This window comes from Chelonia mydas, chromosome 12, assembly GCF_015237465.2.
Source record: "Chelonia mydas isolate rCheMyd1 chromosome 12, rCheMyd1.pri.v2, whole genome shotgun sequence".
Classification (NCBI taxonomy): domain Eukaryota; kingdom Metazoa; phylum Chordata; order Testudines; family Cheloniidae; genus Chelonia; species Chelonia mydas.
Genome location: NC_051252.2, coordinates 38,997,352 through 39,017,706, shown reverse-complemented (window position 1 = coordinate 39,017,706; position 20,355 = coordinate 38,997,352). Strand labels below are relative to the sequence as shown.

The 20,355-nt window shown below is 43.9% G+C and overlaps 1 protein-coding gene across 5 annotated transcripts in view; it reads left to right on the top strand.

Annotated features, from left to right (window-relative positions):
- The first annotated feature begins 188 nt into the window (after positions 1 to 188).
- ANKRD11 (ankyrin repeat domain 11) overlaps positions 189 to 20,355 on the top strand; it is a 227,911-nt gene continuing 207,744 nt past the window's right edge. For all 5 annotated transcript variants that reach the window (XR_005222248.2, XM_037877957.2, XM_037877958.2 and 2 more), the window contains exon 1: positions 189 to 558. The gene's annotated coding sequence lies outside the window, so the exon portion shown is untranslated. The remainder of the gene's footprint in view (positions 559 to 20,355) is intronic.

Sequence of the window (20,355 nt, the reverse complement as noted above, 5' to 3'; positions counted from 1 at the left end):
ACCAATCCGATGGGCCCGCCGCCGCCGTCACCGCGCATAACAACAGGCTCCGCCTCGCGCCCGCGCGCTAACGGGACGGAGGTCTGCCGTTGACGCCACGCGCGGCGTGCCTGTGTCACCCCGTGCGGGACTTTCCCTGCCGGGAGCCAGCCAATGGGGCGGCGCGGGGCGGCGGACCAATGGGCAGGCGCGTCTCAGCGGCGGGTGGGAGCGAGGCTGGCGGCGCTGGCGAGCCGGGGGCCGCAGCCGCCGAGGGAGGACGGAGCTTGGCGGGCCATGGAGCGCAGGGCGAGGAGGCGCCGCCGCGACAGCCGCAGCCCCGAGCACTAGAGCCGGCCGCCACCGCCGGGTCCCGACCGAGCAGCCGCTCCCAGCCGCCTGCGCTTGCCCGCGCCGGGGCCGCCGCCGCCGGGCGGGTCCCGAGCCCCCTTCCCCGCCCGCCGCCTCCCCTATGCGGCGGGGCTGGAGGAGCCGGAGGCCTCGCTCGCCCGGGAGGCTGCAGCCGGGGGACGGCGTGTGAGGAGGGGCCGAGCCCTGCGCGCCCAGCACCGACCTGGGGTGAGGAGCGGGGCGAGCCGGGGGGGGCGAGTGGGGTTCGAGGTCGGGGAGCAGCCCGGGGTAGGAGAGAAGGGCCTCGGGGCGGGGAGCAGTGGGAGTCCCTGGGGGGTGGGGGGGGTTGCGTGCGTGGGGGGGGCAGGGGCAGCCCCTCGGTGCGGGGGGGGAGGGGGTGCGTGCCTGGGGGGGGGGCAGGGGCAGCCCCTCGGTGCGGGGGGGAGGGGGTGCGTGCCTGGGGGGGGGGGCAGGGGCAGCCCCTCGGTGCGGGGGGGAGGGGGTGCGTGCGGGGGGGGGGGCCGGGGCCGCCCCTCGGGGCGGGGGGGAGGGGGTGCGTGCGTGGGGGGGGCAGGGGCAGCCCCTCGGTGCGGGGGGGAGGGGGTGCGTGCGTGGGGGGGGGCAGGGGCAGCCCCTCGGTGCGGGGGGGAGGGGGTGCGTGCGTGGGGGGGGGGCAGGGGCAGCCCCTCGGTGCGGGGGGGAGGGGGTGCGCAGGGGCAGCCCCTCGGTGCGGGGGGGAGGGGGTGCGCAGGGGCAGCCCCTCGGTGCGGGGGGGAGGGGGTGCGCAGGGGCAGCCCCTCGGTGCGGGGGGGAGGGGGTGCGTGCCTGGGGGGGGGCAGGGGCAGCCCCTCGGTGCGGGGGGGAGAGGGTGCGTGCTTGGGGGGGGCAGGGGCGGGGGCGCGTGTGTGGGGGGGGAAGGGCAGCAGTGCGGGGGGGGAGGGGGGAAGGGGCAGCCCCTTGGTGGGGGGGAGGGGCAGTAGCACTTGCTAGAAGAAACAATATGAAAAGTTGTCTGAAATGGTAATTTCCGTTTCCCATTTCATCATCCCTGGGTAGGCGTTAGCTCTGTGCGTGCAGAGGGGGAAGCTGATCTGCTTGAAGCCAGCAAGGCTCGTTGATGTGCATTTATTTTTTTCCTGTTTAATCTCTAAATTGCTCAGTATTTTTCTCCTTGGAAAAGCTTTTGTGCACTGGTTTTTTGCACTCCAGCCTTGCCCCTTAGCAAAAAACAGCTGCACTTTGCCAGTCCAGAATTTACACCCCCCTTAGTTCACGAGATTGATTGCATGTTTATAAAGGCAAATCGTGTCTCTTCCCCCTCCAAGAAGCCTGGAGGAGCTGAGCCCTGCAATGCCCTCTGCCCTTTTCCAGAGAGAGCAGCTGTCTTGTGAGGGTGGGGGGTGTGTGGATTGAAAATCAGCCTGTTCATTGAGACACAAGAGCTGGTGTGTTTACAGATTGGCTTCTACACTAAGGTTGTAGATCTGTTTTGATATCTAGTTGCAGGAAAGGGCTCCCCTCCCTCCCCCTTTCTGTGGTTTTGTACACAAAGTGCTCACTTACTACCAGGAACCTGGCCCTATAGACAGTGAAAACAGATCCCAAACAGTATCCTTAAAGCAAAATTAATCTTCTGAGATAACTCCAGAAACTGGGCATAGACAGGATAGTTTTGTCAGTTAGACAAAGATGTTAAAGGGACAATGTCAATTTGAAAATCATATTTATTTGACTATTTAGTAACTGCTATAATTACTTGAAACTTCTGACTGAAGGAAGGTTGTTAATTACATGTTTTTCTATGCTGTTTAATCAGTTTGACACACTTTTGCATATAGTCACATTCACTGTTTCTCATGTTCTTCCTTTTCTGGAAAGAAAAAAAAAAAAACCTTAGAAAGCAACCTGTGTGCATTTTTAAAAGTTTTTTAAATGTGTCATGTTATTTAAAGTGTGTTCTATCAGGAACTAGATTTTTTTGTCATTAGTTAATAAGAATAAGTTGATTCTGTCCCTTTCAAGTGGTAGAGGAGTCCCCAAATAAAAGGTGTACAGTGTGACACTTTTGAATGGTCACAGTGGGTTACAGTATAAATGCATAATTATTACAGAGAAAGTGAAATATGATCCATGTTTGACTCCCTCTCCATGTCTGAATAGAGAAATTCTTAAGCATATTGTTTGATATGCTAATGAAACATCAGTGCTGAAGTGGTATGACCTGTTTTGTTCTTTGGGAAGGGTTCAGTTAGTGGCAGATCTTTCTATAGAGCAATCTGTATTTTTGTGTGGGAGGTTCTGTGGAACTCTATCTATTTGGGGCCACACAGATACTGATTACTCTTAGTAGTGAGTATTGGAGGAGGCCTAGGAATTTAGATACTACCTTCCTTGGCATGTTGGTTACTCTGTAGGTGTTTTGTGTTCTGTGATTCGCTCAAGTGCTTTTGTTCTAGTGTGAAGCTGTTTCTTTAAATCTAAATGGTTGGTCCCATTTCCATCTTCTTATCTAAATGTGATCCAAATGATTAACTGAATTTTTCCTGTCTCCAAGGGGAGTTGTTTTTGGTAGCAGTGAAGTTAGAAATGTCCAGTTGTGAATCTCAAACTCGATATTCGTATACTTTTATTTTCCACTTATGCACCTCTTTCTAGTTTCATAATATTGTAATGACCAATGTCTTTTATTTTTACTTAGACAAGTTGTCCCTATGTTGGTTTTGTGGGTGGGAGCATTGGTGAGAAGGAAATACAAATTTGCATTGATGTTATGGTGTTGGTTTTTTTGCATGTGTGACAGAGCACCTGTTTAGATTATACTTTTCAGTTTTAGAAGCAGCTTTGTATAATTTGAAAATGGATGAAAGGTAGCTGCTTAGAACATAAGTAGAATATAAAATAAAGTGGACAAAGTCTTGTATAGTTTCCCTCCTTTTGAGAGTTTTGTCGTGGCACCCTTATGCTGTTCAGTAGAGCAGGCAAATGTGTTTCTCTAGGGTCAGTGTAGATTAGTCACGTTGATCATACTGCACCAACGTTTGCTCCCTCGGTAAACGAGATGGATTACTTACTATAGGTGGTGGTTATTTTAACTGTGTAATTACACACAGAATAAAAAATGGCATTTTGTTCTGTAAATATATTGGAAAGAAGGGTACTAAGATGGATACTTTTATTTTTTGCGTATAGTCCATTTTGTTTCCTTTAAGGCTTGGCAGTGTCATGTTTTTCAGATGTAGGCTTAAAATTTTTTGTCTGACTTTGTATCATAAAAAGCAAACCAATAGTTTACATAAGCGTCGTAACAGGATAATTTGAGACTCCAAGGTCTTACTGACCACCCAACTACATTTTGACGCCTACAACGATGAACGTTATAGGACTTCTTTAGAGTCACTGAATAATGGAGGTAAATTAGAAAAAACTGCATTTTCAGCATTACTGTAAAGTGAAGAATCTGCACTATTTAAAAACTGCTTACACCATATGTATATTCTCATGGGTTCGAAAATAAATTCTTTTAGGGATGGGGCATTCCTCTTATTCTGGAGGTTCAATAAAAATTGGAAGTTCTAATTACTATGGAAAAATTTTTCAAAGGAGACAAAAGTTGAAGGACGGTCTGGCTCCAGGAGTGTGTGTTTTATCACATTCCCAGGTGACAGTTTTCTGTTGTTTAAGAGCATTTCCCTCTCTCTCTCCTGTGTGGACTAGTTGAATTTCAGGTATTCCATGATGGACTGCAGTATAGATTATGACTGTCCCTTGGTACTGAAATACTGTGGTGGTGGATTGCTTTGCAAATGCCTCACGGATGCCAATAGATCCCACAACAGCAAATCCAATATGTTTGGAAATAGTTAGATCGGGGTGGGCAAACTTTTTGGGCCGAGGGCCACATCTGGGTGGGGAAATTGTATGCAGGGCTGGGGCAGGGGGTTGGGGTGTAGGAGGGAGTGAGGGGTGTGTGTGGGGGGGGTGCGGTGTGCAGGAACAGGCTCAGGGCAGGGGATTGGGGCAGAGGAGGGGTGCGTTGTGCAGGTGGGGGCTCAGGCCAGGGGTGCAGGAGGGGTGTAGACTGTGGGAGGGAGCTCAGGGCAGGGGGTTGGGGTGTGACGGGGCTCAGGGCAGGGAGTTGAGGTGCAGGCAGGGAGTTGGCCCCATGCTGCACTGTTCCGGGAAGCGGCCGGAATCGCGGCCCTGGGGGGGGGTACAGCGCACAGGGCTCCGTGTGCTGCCCTTACCAGGCCTCCAGGTACCTCCCCCAAAGCTCCCATTGGCTGTGGTTCCCCGTTCCCGGCCAGTGGGAGTTGCGGGGGGGCGGTGCCTGGAGGCAAGGGCAATGCACAGAGCCCTCTGCCCCCACCCACCAGGCCCCAGGGATGTGGTGCCGGCTGCTTCTGAGAGTGGCGCAGGGCTTGCGACACCACGGGGGGCAATCCTGCGGGCCGGATCCAAAGCTCTGAGGGGCCGGATCCAGCCCGCGGGCCGTAGTTTGCCCACCCCTGAGTTAGATGGTAGTTATTCTAATGGTATATTCATTGGCTGCTTTTTTTCTTCATTTTATTTAGCTGGTGAGAATGCAGTAAAGGCAGCTTGTCTGTTGTCATGCTAACATGTAGGAGCATTACAGCTATTACACCTGTTAAATGAGATTAAGGAGAGAGATTCCTTTTCTCCTTAGTTAAGGTTGAGATTAGTGTTTTATTATAAACTTTAATTGCACTTAATTTAAACCAATCTGTTTGAAATTTTGCAAGGACGAATACATATGCTGCTTTTAAATATGTTCTTTTGCAACTAGACTGAGCATGGGCATGTAGTTTCTGTATCTGGGGCTACAACATACCTCTTAAGGTCTGAGCCAAGTATTATATAACTTATGTGCCATGGGTGCAGGGTAGTGAGAAATCATATGTACTCGAATTACTTGATGTCAGAGGCACACAGTACACAAAGTGGATTTATACAGCCATGGGCTTATTAAAACCTCCTTAATCAAAATGTCTCTATTTTACATTGTAATATGCAGTGGGTTATGAGGATGGAAAGTTGTTAATACTTGAGGTCAGAGTTAATGCTGTTCGACTTTAACAGCACCTTGAATTTTCAGACTTTTATAATGTTGAGAAAATTACAGCGTTTTCAAGTACCTTCCCTTATGTAATTAAGATAGTTGTAATCTTAATTTCAGGTTATTGAAGCCTGTTGTCTGATATTATATCAGTTCATCCTTACTGTTCACTTGTGACCCAGTTGTGAGTGGTGTCCACCTGTAATAAATACAATTAATCTTTACAAACTTACAAAACAAACAAAGTCACTTAAATGCTAATAGAAGAGGAAAACCTGTCCAAAACATTCTCTGGTGAAAAAGGCAAGCAGCATTACTTCAGTTTGAGAAATTTCCACCGCCTGAGTGAGCTATCTCCAAATTTGCTTTAGTTTTTATCCTGCAAGTAGGATGCCAATCCCATAAAAGATCCATACCACTTGACTGATGAGAGACTGCTGCTTCATTTATTTGAGCAAAATATTTTTTAAAGATGGTGTTAAGTTCTGTGGCTCCAAGAGTAACAGTCCTCACACACAAAAGATCTTGCTTTGATCTGATGGCTTTCAAGATTCATTTCCCATCATTAAGATCCATTAAGTCTATTAGTGGCATCTTCAAACTATTTTTTCTTTACATGAGTCCTTAGGATGTTTGTCTGTGTTTGAGTTCTTTTTAATAACTAAAATGAGTAATTTGGGAATGAGAGAGAAAATTCAGTCAGTGTTATCAGGAGCTTCTGTTACCAAGAATCCCACTGTTTACTCTTATTTCCTGCCTCTTCTATTCTTTGAGGCTTCCTAGAGATTTTAGGCAAGCTATCCAATAGTCTCAGATGTGGGGATGGTTGAACACTTACATACACTTCAGCTAATCTGAGAGAGTGTGACAGGTGAGCCATGGGGCTTGCTAACCATTGGTGGAAATGGTGAACCTCATAAGTAACTAGACCAGACTCTTCTGTTTACCATACTCCTACAGGTTTTCCATATTGGGGTCAGTTTGTGACACTATTCTGCTTTGTCATGTGCCCGTCCTAATTTTTAAAACACAAGTTGCTGATATTCTTTCTAATGAGGTTAGCGAGTTGATGTGTTGAATATTTAAGGTGCAATGACCCTTTGAGCTCCTATAAGGCAGTGGTTCTCAAAGCCGGTCCGCTGCTTGTTCAGGGAAAGCCCCTGGCGCGCCGGAACGGTTTGTTTACCTGCCGCGTCCGCAGGTTCGGCCGATCGCGGCTCCCACTGGCCGCGGTTCGCCGCTCCAGGCCAATGGGGGCTGCGGGAAGTGGCGCAGGCCAAGGGACATGCTGGCCGCCGCTTCCCGCAGCCCCCATTGGCCTGGAGCGGCGAACCGCGGCCAGTGGGAGCCGCGATCGGCCGAACCTGCGGACGCGGCAGGTAAACAAACCGTTCCGGCGCGCCAGGGGCTTTCCCTGAACAAGCAGCGGACCGGCTTTGAGAACCACTGCTATAAGGAGCTCTGTTGTCTTGCACCATACGGTGAAATAGATTGGGAAGAACCATGCAGTATATGCTATCAGTTGAGAAGGCCTCTGGCCTCATTCAGTCACTATATTCCCTCTCTGTTCTTGCTGCTACAGTTGGTTCACAAGCTCTTATGAATAGGAAACACTGGCTTAGGTTTTTGTTGATCCTCACAGCTTTGATAATACGAATGTACAAACTCTCAGCAGGTTTCAGAGCTCTCCTTAGAGAAATGGATCCATTTCTGCTTAGTCCTGATCTTTCTTTATAAGTTCATGTGAATAAGTCTTTAATTGTTCCAGTCTGTGGATTAACAAGAGTGAGAAGAGGCCAAAAATGCAATGAGTTCAGGTTTAGAATTTAGCAGATGCTACCCCACGTAAATGAAGTGTGCAATAGCCCTTTATACCATGGGTGAGTAAGGGCTCAGAGTGAATTAGCTCTTGTAGCTAGAAGAAAGTGTTGGTTATTTTCTAGGTCAGGGTTGAAGTCACTGTCAGGGTGGTGATGTGAAGCATATTACTGTCTGCATTGTCCCTGCCATATGGATAAATGTAAGACTTATGTTTGCTGTATTGCCCTTGGCATTCATGCACTGAATTATTTATCCTCCAGAAATCTATAGGCAGTCTTTCCCCTTATTTTAAGGAAGCCAAACTGTATATGATCAGTATTTTAAAATAAGATCTCCTCTTCATATAAAATCAGTAGTTTGCCTATCTTTAAATGTAATAATTTTTGGTTTACTAAAATAATGCAATATTTTATGAAAACATTGAAAAACACTAAATGAATTCTGCCTTTCAACTTCCTTGAGATCAGGCCTGTGCAAGGCTGCTGCTTTTTTATATTGGTTAAAAAAAGTTTTCTACTAACTGTGGCCTTGGAAGGAGAGTGGGGATTATACATGGAAGTTATCCCGATATGGAGTGGAGGAAACTGATCTTTTCACCAGGATTGACAATTTCCTGGGAAAAATTAGTTTAGGATGGGGTACCGGTAAATACTGGTTTAAACCCCATTGAAACTGGGGAGAATAAAATGATTATTAGAATATCCTGATGAAAATTACTGAAAAATATTAGGAATTTGATAATAGTTTTGTAGTATATAAAATATGTATATAATATTGAAATGAGTCATTGCACACACAACTTGCTTGAGAAAATACGAAACCAAATGTATACAGGCATTGATCTTTTTTCAGAGGAGCAGCCGTGTTAGTCTGTATCCGCAAAAAGAAAAGGAGGACTTGTGGCACTCTAAGGTGCCACAAGTCCTTTTTTTTTTTTTTTTTTTTTACAGACATTGATGTTCAGTATTGTATTGCATATATTAGTATTATGCCTACTGCTATTTTACTTATTTGTACAACTCTAAATTAATTTCCAAATCTACTGCCTCATATAACCACAATTTGAATATGTGATTAGAACTAAGTGTAATGTGGTGTGCAATAATGAAGCAGTTTTTAAAATAAAAACTATGATTTTACCTGATAAAACCCACTTCTGGTAAATACCTGCCATCCATGGTTTTCTTCCTACCTGCTTAGGAATGGGAATGCTTCTCTTTCCATTTAGATTGCCTTTGACTTGCTCCATGAATAGGAAGTGTTAAGGTGATTCTTGTTTGTGGCAGTTTTCAGACTTTGGACCCATGGTGTTCTCTTCTATAGGGAGCTGCCATGGGACATTTAAATGCATCTAGCTAATGAAAACAAGAACTTTGAAGATGTGCTAGAGAAGCTGGTTCCCACATTTTTTATAGTGTTGACTGACTTTTTCCAGTATAATCATATTTAGAATAAATCTAAAATAGTTTTTCATTTAGAGCTGCATGAGGCTGTAAAATCTTTATCATTAATCATAAGTGCTTTCTGGATTAGTCTTAAATGGAGTACTTACTAGGTCTGAGGCAGAGGTGAAGAGATCATTACCCTTTTAAGAAATTAACCACAGGTAGCAAATTGTCCCTAAATGCGATTTGACATTCTATGTAACAGGAGATTGAAAAGTTAGTAGTTTTGAAAATATCTTGTGTTGCTTCAATAAATTACACTGGAATTTATGAATAGAGTACAAATTTTCAGAAAATATTGATTCTCTACAGTACATTTTTTGAATAATTTTTTACTGATGAAATTATGAAATCAGGTGTGTGGGAACTTGCATTATTGAATAGAAGATGTTTACATGCAGCTCTGGGTGCCTTTGTGGTTGTTTAAAATAACAAATTATACAGGAATAATTTCCAAGTAGCATAATGAGCCCTCACATAAAGGGCAATTAACTGGTCAGTTCAAAGCAACAAAAAACCCTGTCACACTTACGCCCTAATGCCCACACATAGACTTGGTCTACACACACAAGTTGCACCAGTGCAACTTCAGTGTAGACAGGCCCCCAAATGCTAGCAATAGAGGGTTTTTACAGTATGCCATAAAGGTAAACTGATTCAGACTTTTTTTAGATTAAGGTAGAAGCAAGTTAGAGCCAAAGAGCCCTTCTGGAGAATGTCCTATCAACAGCTTGCTTGCCTTGTACACCAAGGGGATGACAGCTGTGGTGTGAGGGCTGACTGCAGCTGTGGCAATATATTGAGAGAAATGGTCTCTCAAGTATCCTTTACAGGGTCCAATCTAGTACCCATCTCCACATGCAAACCAATAGATGGTCAATGCAGATTGTGGAATGCTGGTGTAGTCATAAAAAGATGCACTGCTTACTAAGCAGACTGCTGCATTCTGCTCCTACTTCAGTTTTCCAAGGGACTACAGTTGTAGCCTTGTGTAGAGATCATTGCTGTGAAGACAAATGTGTGGATAAGAGTAGCAAGGTCTGTGTCTCAGAGGAAAAGATTGTTGCTTACTGGGCAGGTGCAGATGGCAAGATCATCCTGGTCAACTGCTGTATTAAGGCAGTCTAAAAACAACCCAAGTAACCTGGGTCGCCAAACACCATTACCGCGTTACATCTGCAGTATTCTTTGGCTACTTCTCACAACCCACCATTGCCTCATTTTTTTCTGGATTGAACTTCAGCCAGCTTGCCCCCATCCATACTCCATCTCAACTAGACATTGACAAAGATGCTTAACCGTATTGTCTGGGTTGCATAAGGCAGACATAACGCAAGGTGACTTTGCATACTGTCATGTCTCTAACCTTGATAACAGCTCCATATACATCTTGAATAAGAACACTTAGGGGTGGTAGAGTGGTTGTCCACAGCTATCCATTTTTATCAGAGAAAAGAACAAAGCCTCAAGAACAGCCCCGTCTGCTCCTGCTAGGGCAGGGGTAGGCAACCTGTGGCACGCAAGCTGATTTTCAGTGGCACTCATGCTGCCCGGGTCCTGGCCACTGGTCCGGGGGGGCTCTGCATTTTAATTTAATTTTAAGTGAAGTTTCTTGAACATTTGAAAAACCTTATTTACTTTACATAGAACAATAGTTTAGTTATATATTATAGACTTCCAGAAAGAGACCTTCTAAAAACATTAAAATGTATTACTGGCATGCAAAACCTTAAATTAGCATGAATAAATGCTATAAATAATAAAATGAATAAATGAAGACTCGGCACACCACCGACTGTTGTGCTAGGGTTTTGAGGCCAGTGAATAACACCTCTTGATCAATTACATGAGACAGCTGATGAGTGTAATAGAGACTTAGGGCTTCTCTACACTGGCACTTTACAGTGCTGCAACTTTCTCACTCGGGTGTGAATAACCACCCCCCGAGCGCTGCAAGATGCAACGCTGTAAAGTGCCAGTGTAGACAATGCACCAGTGCTGGAAGCTACACACTCCTCGTGGAGGTGGGTTTTTTAGAGCGCTGGGAGACTCTCTCTCAGCTCTCTGCCACAACTGCACAAGCCACGTTAAAGCACTGTAACAGTGCCAGTGTAGACAAGCCCTTAGTCTTGATCTTCACCCATCGCTAGAAGTGATCATTGACCAATGCAGTTTCTGTGCCACACCCAGTTCTCCAATCAGAATGACAAGGGGCAAGGAGATCTGATGCATTTAGATACCGAGAGTTGGCTTACCACCTCCATTTCAATAATGTGACACAGAAATGTAAAGCTGAATTAATAGATTCAGAGATTTTAAGAGTAGAAGGGACCAGTCATTAATTACCCTCTGTGATGCTCTGTACCTTGGGGGAACACCCAGCATCCCCATGTTCATCCTTATATGATTGTGTGGTATCCAATGCAAAGTTTGTCAGGTTGGGTGTCTTTGGAAGGCTCATGATGCACTGAGCATTGTTATAGTAATGTTATAGGTTGTAATTTCATGTATATAGTTATGAGGCTGAAAAACGTGCCCTTATGGCTTAAAACAAGACCTGGCAAAACTTTCCAGGAGCAGAGGGGCAGTTCACACTTCATCAGGGCATGTATGGGACAAACCCAGCCCAGCCTTCCAGGAACAAAGGACACTGGCCTAGGCAGCAACAAAGGATCTGTTGGACTCTTGAGTGAATCACCCCCCTTCCCGTGGTCAGTTTGGGACTATGATGAGGTAATGCTCACCTGACTCTGAAAGGGATGAGGGGCAAAGCCAAGAGGGAAGAAAGAACGTGATAAAAGGGAGAGATGTTTGCCATGCTTGCTCTCTTCTTCCACTTCCAACTAGAGAAGTGGTTCTCAAACTTTTGTACTGGTGGCCACTTTTGCATAGCAAGCCTCTGAATATGACCCCCTTATAAATTAAAAACACTTTTTAATATATTTAACACCATTATAAATGCTGGCGGCAAAGCGGGGTTTGGGGTGGAGGCTGACAGTTTGCGACCTCCCATGTAATAATCGTGCGACCCCTTGAGGGGTCCCAACCCCCAGTCTGAGAACCCCTGATCTACAGACATCACCACCAGGTGACTGAAGCGCTGATCAAAGGGGAGTCCCTGGCTGAAGGGCAACCAGCCAGCCTGTGATGAGAAGCATCTAAGTTTGTAAGGGCACTGAAAGTGTTAAGATCAGCTTAGAATGCGTTTTGCTTTTATTTCATTTAACCAAATCCGACTTGTGCTTTGACTTATAATAATTTAAAATCTATCTTTTGTAGTTAATGAATTTGTTTATTCTACCTGAAGCAGTGTGTTTTGTTGGAAGCGTGTCAGAGACTCCCCTTGGGATAACAAGCTTGGCACATAACAATTTCTCTGTTAAATTGACAAACTCATATAAGCTTGCAGCGTCCAGCGGGCATATCTGGACACTGCAAGACGGAGGTTCCTAGGGTTGTGTCTGGGAACAGAGATATTGGCTAGTGTCATTCGGTTGCACAATCCAAGCAGCAGCTGGCCAAGAGTGCTCACTCACATAGCTGGGAGCAGCTTACATGCCAGAGGCTGTGTGTGAACAGCCCAGAAGTGGGTGTTCTCACAGCAGAGCAGGGTAAAGCTGGCTCCCAGAGTCGAGGGCTGGAGTGACCTAGCAGATCACTGGTCCAGACAACATTAGGGGAACGTCACACCCTCCCTGTTAGAAATGTGCATCTTATTTCTGGTCTGAGGTTGTCTAGCTTCAGCTTCCAGCCTTTGGATTTTGTCATGCCTTTTTCTGCTAGAATAAGGAGATGTTATATTTGAAATCTCTTTCTAATGTAGGTACTTGCAGACTGTGATCAAGTTGCCTCTTAATCTTGGATAAACCAAATAGTTTGACCTCCTTAGATGTCTCCCTATAAGGCATGTTTTGAAAACCTGGAATCACACTCTTGTAGCACTTTTCTGAACCCTTTCCAGTTTGTTAATACTGGACAATAACTGGCCAGATCATTATTCTACGATGGTTTCATGAGCAAAGGCTGTAGCAATCCTTTCTTCAAAGCGAATAGGCATTCTGTCCATCCCGAGAGGTTTTAAAAATATCCACTGATAACAGACCCAGTGTTTTCCAACTTGCCGTCACCATCTAGGAAAGACGTAGATACAAAGCTCAGCTTGTGGCATGGATTTTTCTTGACACCTCCTTTGCTTCTGCAAGCTGACACTGGCCAAAACTCAGAAGATTTAATATTTACATTTACCTCCCTGCAGAATATTGCTGTGTCCCACAGGTGCAGATGGCTTGCATTGAATCTGAATAATTGTTTGCTTTGAATGGGGCTTGAGAATTTGCCAGGTCCCAGCTGGGAATGGGGTACTCATTGAGATGCAGGTGCAATGCCCTGGTGAAAAGCTCAGTCTGCTTTTTCTGCTGCAGCAGCAGCAGCCCTCTTGCTTGGTGTTGTCTCTGGATCCTTCTCAGCTTTTCAGGTCTGTGATAAATTTGAAAGCCCTTCTACTGCCTGGTGCTGGAAGTAAGAAGGAATTTCCTCTCAACACCCCAATCCCAGAGCCCTCCTGACTTTTGGAGTGGGAGTTTGAGGACCTCTACCTCCAGTCTGTTTTTTGGCTCGTCATCCTTTGTGACTAGCTCTAATGCAGAGGTGTTAACTGGTTCTTGGTGATGGTCCAATTACCATTTCAGTTAGAGTCCTCATCCGAGAAAAAAAGGTCACAGGCGCAAAAGTTAAATTTTGTGGTCCTTTCCAAGTGCGATGTTGTGCCTCTTTAAGTTAAATGTTGAATTTAAAAAAAAAAATGCATTGAGGTGTCCTCCCTTCTGTCCATTAGCTCTACCCACGATGCCTTCCTCACTATAACTGGTCCCCTAACATCTTGTGTTATCTCTTTCCCCTCTCCTTTTGGGATTTTCCCTGTCCCTTCCCTCATTTGGAATTCTCACACCCCACCCCCAATTCTTTGCCTTTCCTTCCTGAGATGATTCCCCTCTTGTCCCCTCACTGCCTTGTGATCATCCTTTGTATCTCTTCCCCCTCACCCTGGGGCACAGCTGCAGTTGTGCTAGGAGGTAAAGGAGGGGAGATACTAGTAAGAAGCACCTTTGCTTTTATCCCCAGCTGGATGGTATGGTGGCTACTTGGTAATGGGGTGTGTGTTTGGCACGGCTGGCTAAATTGCCTGGGTCCAGTTAGGCATGAGCTCTCGTCTCTAGCTTTGCTCCAAGATGTAGCTGCAGGCTGGTCCTCGCGCACTGGTCCTGTTTGGTGACCTTGCTCCAGTACTTTCCTCTAAGTTTTCTGAAGCAGCAGAATGATTCTTGTTTTTATTGCTACTCAGAGTAAGTTGTAGAAGTGAAACTGACTAGTTTGAGTAACAGAAGAGGCATGAAGAGGCCTTGAAGACTGCAGTGCATTTTCCACATTGACTTTTCTTGCAATTTGAAGTCACTTTCAAAAATGCAGGCTTAAATTTTGCAAAATTTGATGGGCTAAATTCCCACTCTTGCCCTGGTAAGTTTCTTACCAGGTATGGGCAAGTAAGCAAGTGGATTTTTCAGTCTCTGATCATGTAATTAATGACAACAGGTACTTTGGTGTTACTGTGCTGAATTGTTTCAGGTGTAATATAGTGAATAGGGCAAATATTCTAATTATTTTAGCTTTGACAATAGATGATCTGACTTTCGGAAGACAAGTTGCTTGCACAAAGTTTAGTACATCACACAAAAATGTTAAAACTCATTTTGACGGCAGTCTCTTAAATTAAACTTTTAACATTTGGATGGGCAGGCTGAGTAGAGCTCATAGGAAATGTGTGAAAATAATGTATTTCTAAATTGCGTTTTAAGTAATTTTCATCAGATGTAGTCTTAATGGGATGTGCATGTGAACTTTTAATGTCCTACAGACATTTCAGGTCTGTCTTGTCTTAAGTTCCACAGACAAACAACAAAGCAAAACACCTCACATTAACACTGCCCTTAAACTATTCCTTTGCTTGGAAGAGTGAGTAGGACTCTCTGTGATGGTACTGTCATCTCAGGCTATATGAGTCCTAGAATTGGAGTACAAATTTAGATTTTGACAGCGTACCAAAACACATTTTAATTAAAATTTAACTGGAATACTTGTGCCTACTTTAAGGGATGCTGTTAGAATTGAATAACTCTAAATTGGACCTCTCCCCCCAAGAAATAAACATTTTTTAAAGTTACTTGATGGAGAAGAAAACATCAGTTTCTGTAAAACAATGGCCTGCAATGATGTTAAACCCTTAGCATGTTTAATTCACAAAACTGCCAGCTTGTTCGTGGTTGTATGCATTCCTGCCACTGCTGCGTCAGGGTTTTTTCTCAAAAAATGGCCAGTGGCAGCAGCCGTGGGGGAGCTAGTGTAGACAGGCCCGGGTAGCACCTGAGGTCCTGTCTGCACTAGTACTCCCACTGCTGGAGCTGTTGGTGAGAACCTTTTTTTAAAAAAAAGGCTAGTGTGACCAGAGTCTCGGTTGTACCTCCACTGAGGTTACTTTTATGAAGCAGTAGGTGTGATGGTTGAAATTAACAAGAACCCTGCTGTCCAGTCACTTCAGAGAGCTGGAATCTTGTCCATTTCTTGCTGATTCATCAGGGTGAAACAGAAGAGTGGGGTGGTCTGGCTCAACAGACAGCATTCTGGATGGTGTGGTTTGTATTGCACTGTCCAGAATACTGGATGCTACTGTTAATGTGCTCCTTGTTTCTGGATAGTTTTTTTTTTTTTTCATTACCTTAGGCTCCCTTTGGGGTTTACCTCAACCTGCTAACGAATGTGAAAACTGCAAACTGCCTTATATTCACTAGGATTTTGTCATGTTACCATACGTTAGCTAATGATTGGTAAGATATCTTTTTTTTTTTTTCCTAGCGGGATGCACCCCAACAGTGTAAGGATGAGAGCTTGCTCCCTGCAGAAGCTTAAGTACCTTGAAAAGGCATCTTGTGATGAGAGGGGGACAGGCCTGCTCACATCCACTAACTTCCAGGAAGTTTGTGCTGAGTAAAGAGACTGTTCACTTACGAGTTAAAGTGACCACTTAGCTCACTAGGATTCTCCTGCTTGGGGAGGAGAATTGTGAGGCAGGTTTAAAAATGAATTGTAATCCTTGCCATTGCAAGATCTTTACTTTTTTTACATGTTTAAAATGTACATTTTTCTTCAGATTGAGCAAAACACTTTTGTATCTCTTGTAACACTGTAGAAAATAGTTTCATTAGAAGGCAAACTATAGCAATTATTGGAGGGTTTTTAAATAGTCCTAGCAACTGCTGCTGTAGTGAAGTTTGCAGTTTGATTTTGCAGTTTGATTTTTCTGTATGTAATCTCTGGTAGCTCTTACTTTCACTGCATCAGACAGAGAGGGTTCTACGTATCGTTGTTTGCAAAGGAAACTGGGGAGGGAGATTTTAGTTACCAGTTATTATGGACGGTACTGATTTCAGTGACTAGATTCGTTGAAATATCTGCAATGCTGCTGTGGGTCCTGCAGCAAATGATCGTAGGGGAAGATGGGCGGAGCATGACTGGAAAACGGAACTGGATGTGCACGTTTAGTGTTTGTCAGTAACCGCCTTTCTACTGCAAAACTACTGTTAAGCCCCTCTGATAGCTTTTAACACAACTTGCCTTTTTTCACTGAAATATGCTTGACAAATGCTTTTTCCATAGATGTAGAAATATAAAATGATGCTGCAGACAAATTTCTATTCCCCTATAGGGTATTACTAGATTCACTATGCTGAAGTCAAACGTCAAGGAAGATAACTTGCTTTAGGGCTAGCCTATGAGCAGTTTTGTGTACAGGGTGGAGTGAATTGTGATTTTCTCTCTACAATAAAATCCTGAAGATTCAAGCACTGTTGTTATTTTGGGGGGGGGGGGGGAATGGGAAGGGTGGGCAGTCACTGGTCTGCTGAACTGTTTTTTATATTTCAGTAAAATAAGCGTGTATTTTCTAGTTTTTAAACTGAACGCCATGAATACCGTTGTGCAGAACATTAAATGAAACCTGTCCAGTATGAGTTGTAACTAGTTAAAACGAGTCATTGTTCCAGTTCAGCCAAATCTGTATGAATATTCTGAGTGGCTCTACCTCTAAAATTCAAAATGTTTTCTTCCTTGATGGAAAGTCATGAAAATTATAGGATCACAACACCTAAATCATGCAACTTTATAACCTGTTTAAAAAAAAACAACCCCACCCCAAAACCACTCTCCTCTTCTAAAAGATGTATGCATTGTCTGACTGTATGTCAGTTTTGAATATTTTTGTTCCACTCTCAGTTCTTATCTGGCAGCTTTACATTTTTTATTCTAAATGGGTAAGAACTTGAAAATGCCACTGCTGTCCTCAATCACTGATTAGTGCATAAACTGTTTAACTTAACCTTTCGCTTATTGGTGTCATCATACATGTATGTAGTTAAGCATTTTATCCTGAAACGCCTTGAAAATGTTCCTGCATTTGCATGTATTGTCATGGAGAATAATTTTCATTTAACTGTAGTTTGCTTTATATTTTCTCCCTGGTTGCTATAGAAACCCAGCCCAATGTGGCACTGACTGCTAACAAGAGCTAGGTTATATGTTGCTTTTATAATGGACCTCTGTTAATCATGCTGCAGTTCACAGTGAGGGAATCGTGATTATTTGCGGGAGGTATATTTAATTCATAAAACTGTAAAATGCCCAGATTACTTAAGCACATTTGAGAAATCTAAGTATTAAGCGGTTCTCTTTTCGTGTTGCAGTTTGGTCACAAGAATTGAGTAGATATCTGAAATGGCTCTGGAATTTTTGTAGCATTTATTTTTACGTCAGAATTTGAAACATCAAATTTTGCTTAAATTAATAATTTAATAGCTTAACTAGTAATGTTCTTTTCTGACTGTGGTCCCATTTAAGATTGTAACATTCTGAAACACAGAAGCAAGACAAAACATTTACTATACCAATCTAATAAAACTGACTTTTTCATAATAAATCATTTGTCTTCATTTGGGTGTTTATTATCATAGAATATCAGGATTGCAAGGGACCTCAGGAAGTCATCTAGTCCAACCCGTTGCTCAGAGCAGGACCAATCCCTAACTAAATCATCCCAGCCAGGGCTTTGTCAAGCCTGACCTTAAAAACCTCAAAGGAAGGAGATTCCACCTCCTCCCTAGGTAACGCGTTCCAATTCTTCACCACCCTCCTAGTGAAAAAGTTTTTCCTAATAAATATAAATAAATAAATAAACCTCCCCCACTGCAACTTGAGATCATTGCTGTTGGATAAAAATCTTCCCTACCAGAATAACCTTTGCCTCTGAGAACAGTGCACTTTGAAATGTCTAGCAGAGTGAGGCCGAAGCAGAAAATCATGCTTATGAAAGAGGAAATGTTTCGTTTCATCTAATAACAAAATGGGACTTGTTGAGGTCACTTCTAGTCTTATTTTCCAACTGCCTCAATAGGATTTTGGTTCTATTTTGCTCCTCTCACTGCTGACATCCCTGCCACAGTCTATTTTCTACCACAGCTGCTGTTCTCCTGAACTCTTCTTACCTTTCCATTTGATTTAGTTCCAGCAATGAACTCCCATGCCTAGAAAAAGCAGATGTGGAGATTTTGCATGTCCACTGCAGCTGGCAGTAGCAAGGTCATTTTACAATTTCAGCTGTCAGGACAGTGAGCCAACCCAGAGGCAACAATGGAACCGATTTGGGAGGTACCCTACCGTCAGGCCTACAATACTACAACCCCAGTCGGTGGAACCAGTAGAGTAGGCAAGGAGTGTGATCTTCAGAGTGCTTTGCAAGACATTTATGTGGACCTCTCCTGAGGGTGTTGGTAGAGTGGGGAAGGCTTATTCTCTTGTAGTTGTAGAATTGGGCAGCTTCTCTTTTAATATGATTTACATATCAATTTAGGATCATTATGGTATGCTTTTTCTGAATTACACATGCCCGTGAAAGATAGCTAAGCATGCTACATGCACAGAAAAATAAAGGCAGGACATTCACACTGGGTAATGACTCTCTGCCTTGTACAGCTCAGGACACACTATTAAACCTTTACAGATATTTACTATGATTAATTAATTTGGTTAAACTGAGAACTGCAAGTAAATTCTGTACTATCTGCTCCTTCTGGAACCTTGCAGCCCTCCTGAACTATGACATGGTGCTCCATCACAAAACAACTTTGCCAACCTCCCCTTTCTTCCTGTCTGTCCTGGGTCTGCCCCCACTTTTCCTTCCCATTCCCGTTCACATCTAGATTATGAGAGAACTGCGTACTTCACCATTCACATGAAGGCAAAACAACCACTTGGAGGAAAAGTGCTGTTTTTCTTATTTCTCCCTGGGTACCCCAATGTTTGGAATGTCCAGGGAGACATAAGAACTGATATCCCGAAACGTTGCTGTTGTCTGTCTCTCAGCCACTGATATTTGAACCAACTGACATAGTCCTTGAAAAGGGCAGAGGCATGTATCCTTGCAGTACTCCATGCAGTCAGTCAATATGGAGACTCCACAGCTTGCAAATCCTCCCTTGCTCTAGAAGGCAGTGTTCTGGAGTTGAGTGAACTCCTCTTATTTCTTGATCTAGGCACTTTTTGGCAAGAACTGTAAGCCTTTAATGTAGTAGCATGAATTTAACAGTGTCTTCCAAAGCCACACACCACAAGCCAATCTTCATCTTTGTTCAGATGTTCAAGAAAACTAGTGTGTGATATACTGATAGAATGAAGGGGGTGCCTAAGAAACTGTTAAACCGCATGTGGTCCAATTGCAAAAAGAATTATAAGGCATTAAAACTAAAAATGAATGAACTATAAACATTCATAACTGTCACAATTATTGCTTCAGTCATTTATTATGAGAATTTCTGTAAGATTGGCATCTATTCTGAAGTACTTCTAAAAATTAAGTTTTGTCATGTTAGCATAAAAACAAAAGGTGATACTATATATAAGGGGTTTAGAGTAGATCATGGGTGCCGGGGGGAGGGCTGTTAGAGTGGAGTCATGTTTATTTCCTATGCATCTATACCACCATTTTCTTAGCCTTTTGTTTTCCTCCAATATGGGAGAATAGTTAATTAGACTGTCTGTAATATCTGTAATGCAGTGTATTATGTATATGGAATAGTTTTGTCACTTCTTTGGACCAAATGACAGCAGCACACATGAGAAGTGGAAATTCCCTACTGCACACACCACACACATAAGGGAAGGGGGAGGTGCTGACTTAATTGTAATAGACTAGATAAGAAGTTCTAACCTCTTTGAACTCTATTCTATGTTAATAGATGTGATCCACCTCAGAGCACCTTTGCTTGTTTACATACCTTTCAATGCATAGTATTGACAACAGAATGCTTTTTTGATTACTACAAAAGACAAATTGTGACTTTAGAATCTGTGGCCCCAAACCAGAGTCCGAACTTTAGAAAATGTGTAAAAATAAGACTTCAAACATTGCCGATATTGTTCTTTTCAACTCATGTTAGGTCTGCAGTGCACATTTCCTCTTTCAAATGTCACGACTTACATTTTCAGAAGTGAGCAGGATTTGGGGTGCCTCAGTGATTGGCTGTCAAATTTGAGAGGTGTTAAAGGGGGCTAATTTTAAGGGCAGATGAGAGCACTTTCTGAAAA